The following is a 12483-nucleotide window of genomic DNA, read 5'->3' on the forward strand; positions in this document are numbered from 1 at the left end:
TACATTGAGCTTTCCACACATTTTCTAAATCAGTTTCATTCACTGCCCAAATGATTGAATTGAACCTATGGCACATTTCTTTAAAGAATTTACTTGTTCTAATTGTCAGGTTTCTGTAAATTCCATACACAGGAAATGCTTTTTTCTGTCTTAGTTTAACTTTTCTAATATTGTGGCTTCACAGCAACCCTATGATCTCTGTAATAATACCCAGTTTTAATTTTTATCTCGTCTGTTGTATTTACCAAAATGTGCTTGGTTTCAGACATAAACAGGTGGCAGGAAGAGAACTCCTACCACCAAAAGTAATTGCTCTTATGGGGTGGTTTGCTTGCATGCAATAACTATACAGCCTTGTCTCAGGGCCAAATAGGGTCAGGCAACAACTAAACAAAACTGTATGGCAACATAGATTAGCAAAAAATTTCAGTACCTTATTGAAATAAATATTACATTACTTAACTTTAGTATGGTGATGTTGCATGGTAATAGCTTACTGTTCACTTGCACTGATCTGGCTTTAACTGTGGAACAGGCCTGAATCCAATGAATGGTAACTGCGATCACTTATAAAATTCCCAGTTTGACTCTTTTATCAGTGACTATAGATACCATCCAGATGAGGTACTGTTGGTACCGATGTTCATACAGGATGAATACTGACTGAGAGGCCCCATGTGTCTGCTTATATCCACATTTGGTGGACAGACATCCACTTAGGAACTATTCGAGTAACATATGGAGTAAGCATAAAATAGTCCTTGCTGCATGGTGCCCTCTTTGGACATTAGCCTTAACTTAGTGCTGCCTGAGTTGCAGACAACCTCATGTTCAGCAGTGTATATTTGTCTCTTGTATCTCTGGAGGACACAGCATCACTAGTAGTCCATATTAATGATCTAATTCAGTAGACACTGCAGTGTAAACAATTCACATACAATCTTGTATTCCAGAGCTAAAATATGCTAATTCATATCATGGCCATTAAAATGTTAAGCTAATTCTCTGATATTCTGATCCAGTGAGTGCTTTATTCTAGAAAGTTCCACTTTATAACTGTATGTTTCTTCTTCTTCTTCTTCTTCTTCGCAGATGGATCACTTAGGACCACGCGTAATCAACATTTGTTGGCCTTCCTTTTCGCCCAGTATTCCTTCATAAACAATGAATGGGCTAGCTTTCGTTGCGTAGACCATGTATGTTGGTTAGTTTTTCTCTCTTCTTCCTCAAAACCTCGTGTGTTTGTGATTTTTCTGATTTCATTTCTATCATGTAGATTTGGAGACCCTAATTCTCTCAGGTCTTTTTCCATATGTTTGTACCAGTTCGGTCTTGTAATTTTGTTCTTTAAAAATGTATGGATTTTGTGCACTAACCTGTTTGAGTCCATTCTTTCTAAGCGCCCCATGAATTGGATTCTTCTCATGCGCATTGTGTCTTTTATTTTGGAGATATTTTTATATATTTCTGCATTGGGTTTTGGATAACGTACCCCATCTTAGTTCTTGGTCCTAGGATTTTCCTCATTATCTTACGTTCTTTCACTTCTAATTCCCCTTTTAGTGTTCTGTGTTGAAGGTTTAGTATCTCAGATGTGTAGAGAGCTTCGGGTGTAATTGCTGTTGTGTAGTGTCGTATTTTGCAGTTCCACGAGAGACTCTTTTTGTTGTAAATGGTTTTTGTTAACTGAAACGCCGTCTCCATTTTCTGGACTCTTGATCTGACAGATTTCTTTTCATTACAATTTTCTGCAATCCATTTACCTAAATATTTAAATTCTTTTACTCGAGAGATGTAGTTATCACCAATTTTGAGATCAGAAGGTGCATCTTTGATGTCAGTCATAAATTTTGTTTTTTCAAATGAAATTTGTAATCCTATTTTAGCTGCCTGTTCTTGTAATAACTCTAGCTGTTTCTGCGCATCGGTAATGTCTTGTGCGATCAGTGCCATGTCATCAGCAAATGCTAAACAGTGTAATTCTATGCCCTTATGTCTTGGTCCCAGTCTGTGTGCTGGTGCACCTGCTTTTTTCCATTCTCTAACAACTTTATGTTTCAACTGTATGTTTCATTGATCTGTAATTAAATAATTTCTTCTATGAGTCTAGTGATCAATTTTCTTTTTATGGTCATCAATCTAAAAATCGTCTATTCTGCTTGTTTGTTATTTTGCACCAATTTCCAATCAGATATTGACCAAGGGTCTGATTTCATTCCTATAACACAAAGCTAAATATTATAACAGTAAAAATGATTAAGCACAAACTATTGAACACAGAATTCCCTGGCTCTGGATAGATATCAAACTACAATGGAGAAAGCTTTTTCATAAGCTGACAGACAAATGCTCTTCACTTTGCTGTGCACATTGAATAAGTTGCAATGTAAAAATTGGCAAACAAGACCAGTTGTGTATGTATCTTGGTTTACTCCTTGTTGTTTGGGATAATTGTGTGTGTTACCAGAACACTCTGTGAAGTGAATAATTAAACATGACATTTAAGTTCATTCCATTTCATCTTGGTCCACTTATTCTGACTGCTAAATTATTTCTCATGTGTTTGCAGTTTCATCTCATTCCTTTTTCATGACTGAAAAATGGCCGGTCGCGGTGGCCGTGCGGTTCTAGGCGCTCCAGTCCGGAGCCGCGCTGCTGCTACGGTCGCAGGTTCGAATCCTGCCTCGGGCATGGATGTGTGTGATATCCTTAGGTTAGTTAGGTTTAAGTAGTTCTAAGTTTAGGGGACTGATGACCTCAGCTGTTAAGTCCCATAGTGCTTAGAGCCATTTGAACCATTTTTGAACTGAAAAATGCTATTTAACCAAACATATTGAGTCCATAAAAATTTGTTAATTAGTTCTTTGGTTATTATGATGATATACTAGCACTCACATTGAACACAAAGTATTTAGTAGTGAAAAAAAAAAGCACAATGAGTGGATACATCTGCTTAACTATTGAATGTACATCCATCTTTGCTCGCAAGAATGTCATACATAAAATTGTAAGGTCATGGTATTACTTAACATGAGTGACAATTTCAGCAGAGCTCTTTGCAATGTTTCCCTTTAAATATATGTGTGTTTGCATTCAAATTTGTCATTATCATGGAGTTCTGAAGTGCCGCACATGTAATTAAACTATCTACAAGGACTGTACTCGAGCAGATTGATGGACTTCATTATTGCTGCAGTTGTCCTGGTGCTGGAATTTAATGAACTAAACAGCTTTTAACTTTCTACAAAGGAATACAGAATACTTTTTCATTTGACAGCTGCTTATAATGTATCCCCTTGTATATTAACTTACTGTATTACAACATCAGTAACAAGGAACACCAGTTGTACACACAGTTTCAGATCATACATTAGACTAATGACATTTTAAACAGTTCTCTAAAGGTCTTCAGCTCAGCCATGAACTCATACAACATTGTTGCGGCATGTTCCTTACTGGGTGGTGCACCTCGCTACTCCATACTGGGAGCCAACTCATGGAGGTCCCATGTAGGTATCACATCTCATACATACTATGATCATTGTCCCATCTTGAAGACATGTGGCATCCATCCATAGAAGAATTACACACAGAATGATTAATCCCCCCCCCCAAAAAAAAAGCTTTTTATTCTTAACTTTTAAACTGCTAAATGCTTTCAACTATTGCAACCATCATTTGTCAACTATATAGACACAGGGCTACAGATAACTCTGCCTTAGTGAAATGTTACCCACATCTTTCATCCTTTTATTCTTCACCTCCTTATTAGTCTCCATTTATTCTCAATCTACCTGCTTTTTATTTTCTTAATTAAATTATTTATTTATTATTTTGACATCTTTCTTGAGTGCTCTCCCTTTCTTTTATTAGTTTATTTTTATTTACTTCACCTTTAATGTGAGTAGCACTCTTTTCATGTAATAATGTTATATTTTGCATTCAAGACTCAATGTTTACTTGTTTTTGTAAAGTTTGTCATTACCTCTTGAAAAAAATTGTTTAAGGCTTTTTTGGCTTATTCCACATCAACAAGGACCATTTACTTTAGGATCTGCGGAAGAAACATTTTTGTAAATATTTATCATGCCCACTATTCATTGGGATTGTTCATCCATTTAATACAGCACCATTTTTGTTTGGTTACTTTGTAAACTCTAGATGTAGGCAACTCTTAGTCAGTTGTAATAGCTTTATTCCTTTAGGTCCCTACATCCAAGCAACTATGGTTGCCTTTGAGCACCTAGTAACATTTTTAGTTCTGTATACAACAAACTTGCCATCTCCTAAACTTGGCACTTTAGGTGCACCACACCTTTCATTCCTTTAGTCTTCACGTTCTTATAGGTCTCCATTTTTCTCAATCTATATGCTTTTTGTTTACTTAATTAAATTATTTATTTATTTATTATTTCATCATCTTTATTGAGTGCTCTTCTTCTTTTACTAGTTTATTATTATTTACTTCACCCTTAAAGTGAGTAGCACTCTTTTCTTATAATAATGTTATATTTTGCAGTCAAGATTCAATGTTCACTTGTTTCTCTCAAGTCTGTCAAGCAGTTGTAATTTGGACATTACAGTGGAAAATAGTGGCTCAGCCACAGTTATTGTGGAAGCCATAACCATTCGGCAGGTGCCATGGTACTGGCATACCAGTTGGAGCGACCGGGCTGTTTATGCATTATGAGCTGAGCAAGACCAAGCACCCCAATTACATCAACACAGCAGAAAGACAGGGGTATCGATGGACATGCCAAATGGCTTCTACACCATTGAGTTACAGATCTGTTGGTCAATACATGGCTGGGAGCAGTTCATTGGCATAACAAAGGAGCTTTCAACCAGTATAGACACCTGTCAATTTTAGCAGAGACATTTGCAGTCTGGTAGTATATACCACATGAGGACTACACTGGACAGTGGAGCTATGTGGGTCAGCAAGCACTCACTGTGAGTCTGTGCCTCCACCACCACTGCACTATCTTCTAGCACCAAGTCCTCCTCCCAGGACTTTGCACTTTCCTACTGGTGGACCACCTCTAGATTCACTTCTGCAGCAGCCAGACTCCTACCTTGAAGGGAGCAGACTGATACCAGGGTGGCACAGCCTATCCCCTAATATACAGATGCAGGAGTTAGACCATCTGAAATGTCACAGTGTTGGGTTAATACAGAGAATATCATTTACACCTGATAAGGCATTCCCAAAGTAATTTGCTATGGTATACAGCACCGTGTGCCAAGTCAGTGGCGGTAGTGTATTTTACTTGTCACTGTTAATGGCTTATGGCTAGGTAAAGCACTGAGTCAAGATGTCTCATGATGAGATGTAGAGTATAAATTAATGTTTTATAATTGTGAGTATTTGAGCTATTACTGATTGATAATGTGTAATACTTAGTTGTGTACTGGGGATAAAGTTTCCTCAGTGACAGTCTGGGACATGGGGCTTTGCCCAGTGGGAGGAGCTGCAGTGTTCACTTAATGAGATAGCACAGTTAAGAGTGGATAGGATGATATTACTGTACCAAATTATGGGAAAGGGTGATCAGTTAGCATTAATCAAATAACATAGTTCTTGGTTACATCCAGCCACTGCTATTTTAATCACTCCCTTTTCTGGAAATTCAGCGAAGGATGTGTTTTCTTGAGTTACTTGGAATCATCAGCAAACATTGGAGAATTGCCAGATGTTACTGCAAATAACAAAATTATGGTTGATAGGAGAAACAAAACCATTGTGAGATTGTTGTGACTCGCCGATCTTTCAAAGTGCCGCTGCGCAGTTATGCACGTCCTCTACATGCGGCGCTGTCTGCCAGCCTAGCAGCAGCAGCGCCACCTAAGCGGCCAGCCAGCCAGCGGCCGCTAGACTTGGACTCAGTTATGATTTGACTGTTAAAGTGTACACATGTCTTACTCTGTTTACTTGATCTGTGACTTTCATGTATTGCGTCTTCCTTGAAATATATTTGTTCAACTTGAAGTTATAAAAATTGGCAACGAGGTAGTGATTTTTCTTTTCCATCGTTGACCCACATGTTTCCATGGTTACTTTAGAGCAACTATTGCAAGGTCTCATAGAACAGCAAATGCTTCTCACAAATGTGATTCGTGATTTCATCATGCCATCAAATGCGGGGCGTCTCTCGTCGTTGTCTCTACCTACTTTTCCTCCTTACGATGAGATGGCGGAAGACTGGTCTCATTCTGAAAAACGTCTTTGACAGCACTTCTTGGCATTTCATGTTGCGGATGAACAAACATGTAAGTCTCTGTTCCTTTCATGGATTTCACCTCAAATGTATCAGTTGTTGTCGCAATTGGCCCCTTTGAAAGATCCTGTGTCTTTGTCCTCTGCTGAAATGTGCTCACTTCTGTCCATCTATTTTCAAAAGCAAAAGCATGTGATAGCCTCTCGTGTTGCCTTTTATCATTGTCAAAAACAACTGAATCAATCCTATCGCGCTTGGGCTGTTGAACGTCACGGCCTCAGTAGAAAATGTCAATTTGTTACTGAAGTTCACAAAGAATCCTACGCTGATTCCATGGTACAGGATGCTATTATCCGATCGACACCCGACAAAGAAGTTAAGTAATGTGCCCTTCAGTTGGAAAATCAGACTCTAGATGAATTCCTATCCATCGCTCAGTCTTTTGAAATTTCTCGCACTGCTGGAGCGCAAATAGAGGCATGGGGTGACGTAGGGGAAATACGACCTCTGTGCGATGTTGATGAAGTGTGTGGCATGTCCCTGCCAGCCGATGTGGCCACAGTATGCTCCTAAGTGCAGCCTCGGCCTAACTGTAAATAAACCTCTAAGAAACTGCAGCAAAACCCACGGCAACTTCCTTCATGTCCGCAGTGTTATACGAAACATTCACGAGAAGATTGTCCACAACGTTGGGCCATGTGTCACAAATGCAATAAAATAGGGTCATGTATCCTCCATTTGCAAATCTGACCGCGTACATGATGTTCATGAACATGATGCTGATTCTGATTCTGTGTTGTCTATCAATTGTACTTCTTCCCTTTCAGGGAAGTTATTCCTCACTGTCCAAATACTTGGTCGAGATGTTCGCATGCAGGTGGATACTGGTTCTGCTGCCACTATCATCAATTCTCAGACGTATTTTCAGGTGGGTTCTCCAATCCTGTCACTTGTCACTAGGCAATTACAGACTTACAATAAACAGACAATTTCTGTCTTGGGACAATTTGATGCTGAGGTATCTTACAGATCTGTTGTTCGCACTGTTCCCATATTTGTGATCGGCCAGAGTAACGCGGAGAATCTTTTTGGTTTTGATGCCTTTCGCGTTTTTGGGTTCTCCATAGATGACTCTGTCAATCTTGTCTCTGATGCTATTCCTTATGCTCAATTGGATTCCTTGTTGACGACATTTTCGTCCCTTTTTTCTCCTGCGTTAGGCCGTGCAAAAGACTTGGAAGCTCATATCACACTCAAACCCACTGCTCAGCCTATGTTTTTTTAGGCTCAGACTACCCTTCGTGATCAGGTCAAATGGGAGCTGGATTGTCTCACTGCTTCAGGTGTCACTTCCAGTGAGTGGTCCTCTCCTGTCATTGTCGTCACTAAGCCAAATGGTGATATTCGTCTCTGTCGCGATTTCAAAGCCACTGTCAATGCTCAATGCCTTATCGACACTTACCCTATGCCTCGACCTGAAGAATTGTTCACTAAACTTGCTGGAGGCCAGTATTTTTCTAAACTTGACCTGTTATAAGTTTATCATCAACTTCCTCTTGACGCTGCTTCCCGGCAGTTTCTGGTCCTTAACATGCCTTTCGGCCTCTATCAATACCAACGATTGCCATTCAGGGTTGCCAGCGCCCCTGCTTTCTTTCAGCGATTCTTGGAACAATTATTGGTCACTGTCCCTGGGTGTATAAATTACCAGGATGACATTGTTGTCACTGGCTCCACCACTGATGAACATCTTCGAAATCTCCGCACACTTTTTCATGTCTTACAGACTGCCGGTCTTAAGTGTAATCTTCAGGAATCAAAATTTTTTCAGGCATCTATCACATACTTGGGGTTTCAACTCTCTCGGGATGGTATTCGTCTGCTTCAGCAAACTGTCACTGCGATCGATGCCCTTCCTCACCCTACATCTGTTGAGGAACTGCAGGCCTTCTTGGGGAAAATAGCATACTATCACAAGTTTTTACCGTCTGCTGCTTCGGTGGCTCAGCTGTTGCATCACCTGTTGCATAAAAACGTGCCTTTTCACTGGTCCGTGTCATGCAATGCGGCTTTCGAGAAATTGAAGACTATGCTGAAACAGGCCAACATCTTGTTCTTGCCACGGACACCTCTCAATACGGGTTCGGTGCAGTCCTTGCGCACCGTTTTTCTGACGGTTCTGAACAACCCATTGCTTATGCCTCCAAAATGCTCACGGATGCCCAACAAAAGTATTCTCAAATTGAAAAAGAAGCTTTGGCCATTATTTGTGCTCTTCATGAGTTTGGTGTTTTTCTCTATGAATCCAAATTTCATCTTCTTATGGATCACAAACCACTTGTTTCCTTGTTTCATCCATCAACGTCACTTCCCGACAAGGCTGCACACCGTCTCCAGCATTGGGCTCTTTACTTATCTCGTTTCAATTATGAGATTCATTTCTGGCCGACGGCTCAACATGTGAATGCTGATGCATTGTCTCACCTTCCCATGGGTCCTAATCTGGCATTCGATAGAGACAAACTTTTGTGTTTCCATCTGGATGCTGCCAAGCAGCGGGTTGTGGACGGGTTCCCCATCACCGGGGACCAGCTGGTGGCTGCTACGGGTTCTGACCCTACCCTCTCCCTGGTTTTATGCTGTATTCAGAAGGGTTGGCCAGATCATCCATCCACTAAGACTTCTGATCCATTGTGGAACTACTACGCTTTGAGTTACCGCCTCACGGCTAGGGATGGTGTTACCCTCCTTTCCATCGAAAATGCTTAGCCGTGTGTTGTGGTCCCTGCGTCTTTGCGTGCTTCGGTCTTGTGCCTCCTTCACCAAGGGCACTGGTGTGTCTCTCGCACAAAATCTCTGGCATGCTGTCATGTGTACTGGCCTGGCATTGACTCTGAAATCTCACACATGGTCGCTGCCTGCGGCCCTTGGGCATCACAGACTGCCATCCCGAAGTCATCTTTGTCACCATGGCCTTTGCCTGAGAAGTCCTGGGAGCGTATTCATGCTGACTTCGCAGGACCTTTTTTAGGTACTTATTGGCTTCTCGTTATTGACGCCTACTCTAACTTTCCTTTCATTGTCTGTAGCACGCAGCAACCACCAATGCTCTAGCTCGCATTTTCTCTTTGGAAGGCCTTCCCTCAACTCTTGTTACTGATAATGGTCCGCAATTTGCCTCTTCCGATTTTGCGGATTTTTGTGCCTGTCACAGCGTCATGCATGTCACGGCCCTCCATTCCATCCACAGTCAAACGGTGAGGCTGAACGACTGGTCTGCACATTTAAGGCTCAGATGAGGAAACTCCTGACTTCTTCTGCTGCTGCTGATGCACTTCTTCAATTTCTGGCTTCTTACCATTTCACCCCCATGGGCGACCACAGCCCGGCTGAGCTCTTACATGGCCGACAGCCCCGCACGCTACTTCATCTTCTGCGGCCTTCCACCTCATGGCCGCGGGTGCCTTCACTTGGCCGGTTCACCACCGACGACCTCCTTTTATGGGTACGGGGATATGGCAGGCGGCCAAAATGGAGTCCTGGCCGCATCTTACAACACCGTGGCTGACGGCTGTATGAAATCCAGACAGACACGGATGTTGTAGTGCATCATTCGGACCAGCTTCAGCCTCGTGTGCCGGCAACACCTGTTTTGGATGCAGCTACGCCACCTTCATCTCTACCTGATGCTCGAGATACTGGACTCTCTCATTACTCACAACCCAGTCCTCTCACCATCGTACCATCGTATAGGTGCCAGCACAAGAACTGACGCCACCAGGAAACGTGCCCATGCAGGAACCTGATGACCACATCTGTCGGAGCAACTCTACTCACCTCCTTCTCCTACGGATGTGGCCACATCGCCCATGTCTCCTGTTATAACAACCAGACTTGCCGCAACGGGCAGATTGGTGCATGGGGCCCCCTTCAGATTTGACCCCCACATCTCCTGTCATCTCGACCCGTTATCATCAGGGACACTTCCATCTGTATGGGAAGCCTCCTCCTCGAGACTTTATGGCCAGTCAAACAACACCTATGGATATAAGCAGTCTCCAGGCCACTTCCATCAAGACCTGTGCAAAAAATTCAATGGGGGAAAAAGTGTTATGACTCACCGATCTTTCAAAGTTCCGCCACGCAGTTACGCCCGTCCTCTACATGTGGCGCTGTCTGCCAGCCATGCAGCAGCAGCGCCACCTAAGCGGCCAGCCAGCCAGCGGCCGCTAGACTTGGACTCAGTTATGATTTAACTGTTAAAGTGTACACACGTCTTACTCTGTTTACTTGATCTTTGACTTTCATGTATTGTGTCTTCCTTGAAATATATTTGTTCAACTTGGAGTTATAACAGAAATGTTTGGAGGAACTGAGAAATGCACAGAAGTTTGATCAGCTGAAACAAGGCTTCATGCTACACTATATAAGAACCAAAGTAACACGAGGTTTTTCCATGAATAAATATGTTGTTTTACAAAGAGAAATGGTGAGACAGTAGAAAGTTTTACAAGTAGGATATGCAAAATTAATGTATAGATGAGTGAGTTGGGGATAGTGATAAGGCAGTTAGGGTTATGCATCAAGAACAGGAATGCAGGGCACTAGATTCCTGCCTCCGGTGCCTGTCACCCAATATGTCTAGAAGGGTTCATACAGGTATCCCAAAAGCCCAAAAGGCCTGTTTGCTGCTGTCAGGTTGGCTACAGTGTTTGAAGAAATTGACGTGACAAAATGGGTGCACATAAATAAGGGGTGTTTTCTGCTAATCTAAGATTTTATAGATGTGGACAGTTAGGGCAAATCCACAGACAGTGTCAGAAGTGCTCCACAATATGGGTGGACACCCTCAATGACATTGCAGGAGTTATAGTGGGAATAAACTAGGGGGAAAGTGGACAGGCATTAAACATATGATAAAAACTAAAGTCTAAGTGGCATTGTAACGATTTTTAAATGTTACTTCTTAACTTGCATTGGCCTGGGGTTCATCGATGTTGTGGATGCTATGAATAAGGAGACCATCACAAAAATTTCAAGCTTGACAAATTATTTATTGACATCAGCTGATTGACAGAACTGACATAAGTGCAAAACAACAGGATGAGACTGAGCTAAACCGAACTGAACTGCACTAACTCCTGAAGTAAACAAAACTTGACTGACTGCCCCCGCAGCGTCCTGCACTGCTTTAAATACAATTTTAACAATTGCTAACATTGTTAATTTATTACAAAATGTAACTTACAATTTAAAACAAATTCATACACACCAACTGCTGTTACATTTGTACAGGTTATACAATATAATGTCAAATAACATAATATTTTTATTGTCATCTTGGTTTTAGGTGTGAAAATTAATTCACAATCTGATTTCAACAATTATTTTGATTTTACTTTAATTTTGTAATTAGTGACTGTATGGATTTTATTGCTAACATTTGTTCGAAGTATACACATTGTGCTTTGCCAGATTATATAAATAAAATACACATGTTTTCTCAAATACTGGAATTTTGTAAATTTGGGTGGTGTAACTAACAAGAGATAAATATCTGCATAATTTACAAGCATCATCAATTACAATGATTTTCATAAAAATTAATAACAAGTGAAATTACATCACTGGATAATGATTGTTATTTTCATTTGAATCGTAATGAGGTTTTTGTGTTAGCGAAATTACAAATTGCAATTAAAGGCATTAGTGATTTATGCTAACATTTCCACAGCCTCTTAATATTTGTTGCTAAACATTTATTACTTCACTTTCATGATCTGATATTTAATTTGGCATATGTACATACTTTTGTTAATGACAACAATCTATTAACAATCACAAGAATGCACATCATTCCAGAATATTCTACATGTATTTACAAAGAAGAATAGGTTTTTGGGTAAACTGAACTGAATGATAGCTGTAAAAATAAACATAAAAAGGTCCTACGAAACACTGCATCATATGACAAATACATGGATGCGTATAAAAAAGGTGGTATCAGACAGTTCATAATGATCTTGGGGAGGCTGTTGCATAATAGCATTCCTGTTAAATTTTGTACTACTGATATATATGCAGAGGCAGAATGTTGTATAGAGGGAATCACGGGAGGCAGAAAACATACATTTTTGTTGGACCCAGGGGCATAGGTGTGAGTGGCAAGTCTGGGCCTCATAGCTTAGAAGCGATTTAACTCACTGTGCTATAGGTTGTGTGGGTTAGTTGCAGTGCAGTGATGTGAAGTCATTGGTTCAATGAT

General features: G+C 40.9%; 1 protein-coding gene across 1 annotated transcript in view; it reads left to right on the forward strand.

Annotated features, from left to right (window-relative positions):
• The window catches only part of LOC126481526 (FAD-dependent oxidoreductase domain-containing protein 1-like), a 237803-nt gene that overhangs the window by 105190 nt on the left and 120130 nt on the right, over nucleotides 1–12483 (forward strand). The window lies entirely within an intron of this gene.

Source organism: Schistocerca serialis, chromosome 5 (genome assembly GCF_023864345.2).
Source record: "Schistocerca serialis cubense isolate TAMUIC-IGC-003099 chromosome 5, iqSchSeri2.2, whole genome shotgun sequence".
In the NCBI taxonomy this organism is placed as follows: Eukaryota; Metazoa; Arthropoda; class Insecta; order Orthoptera; family Acrididae; genus Schistocerca; species Schistocerca serialis.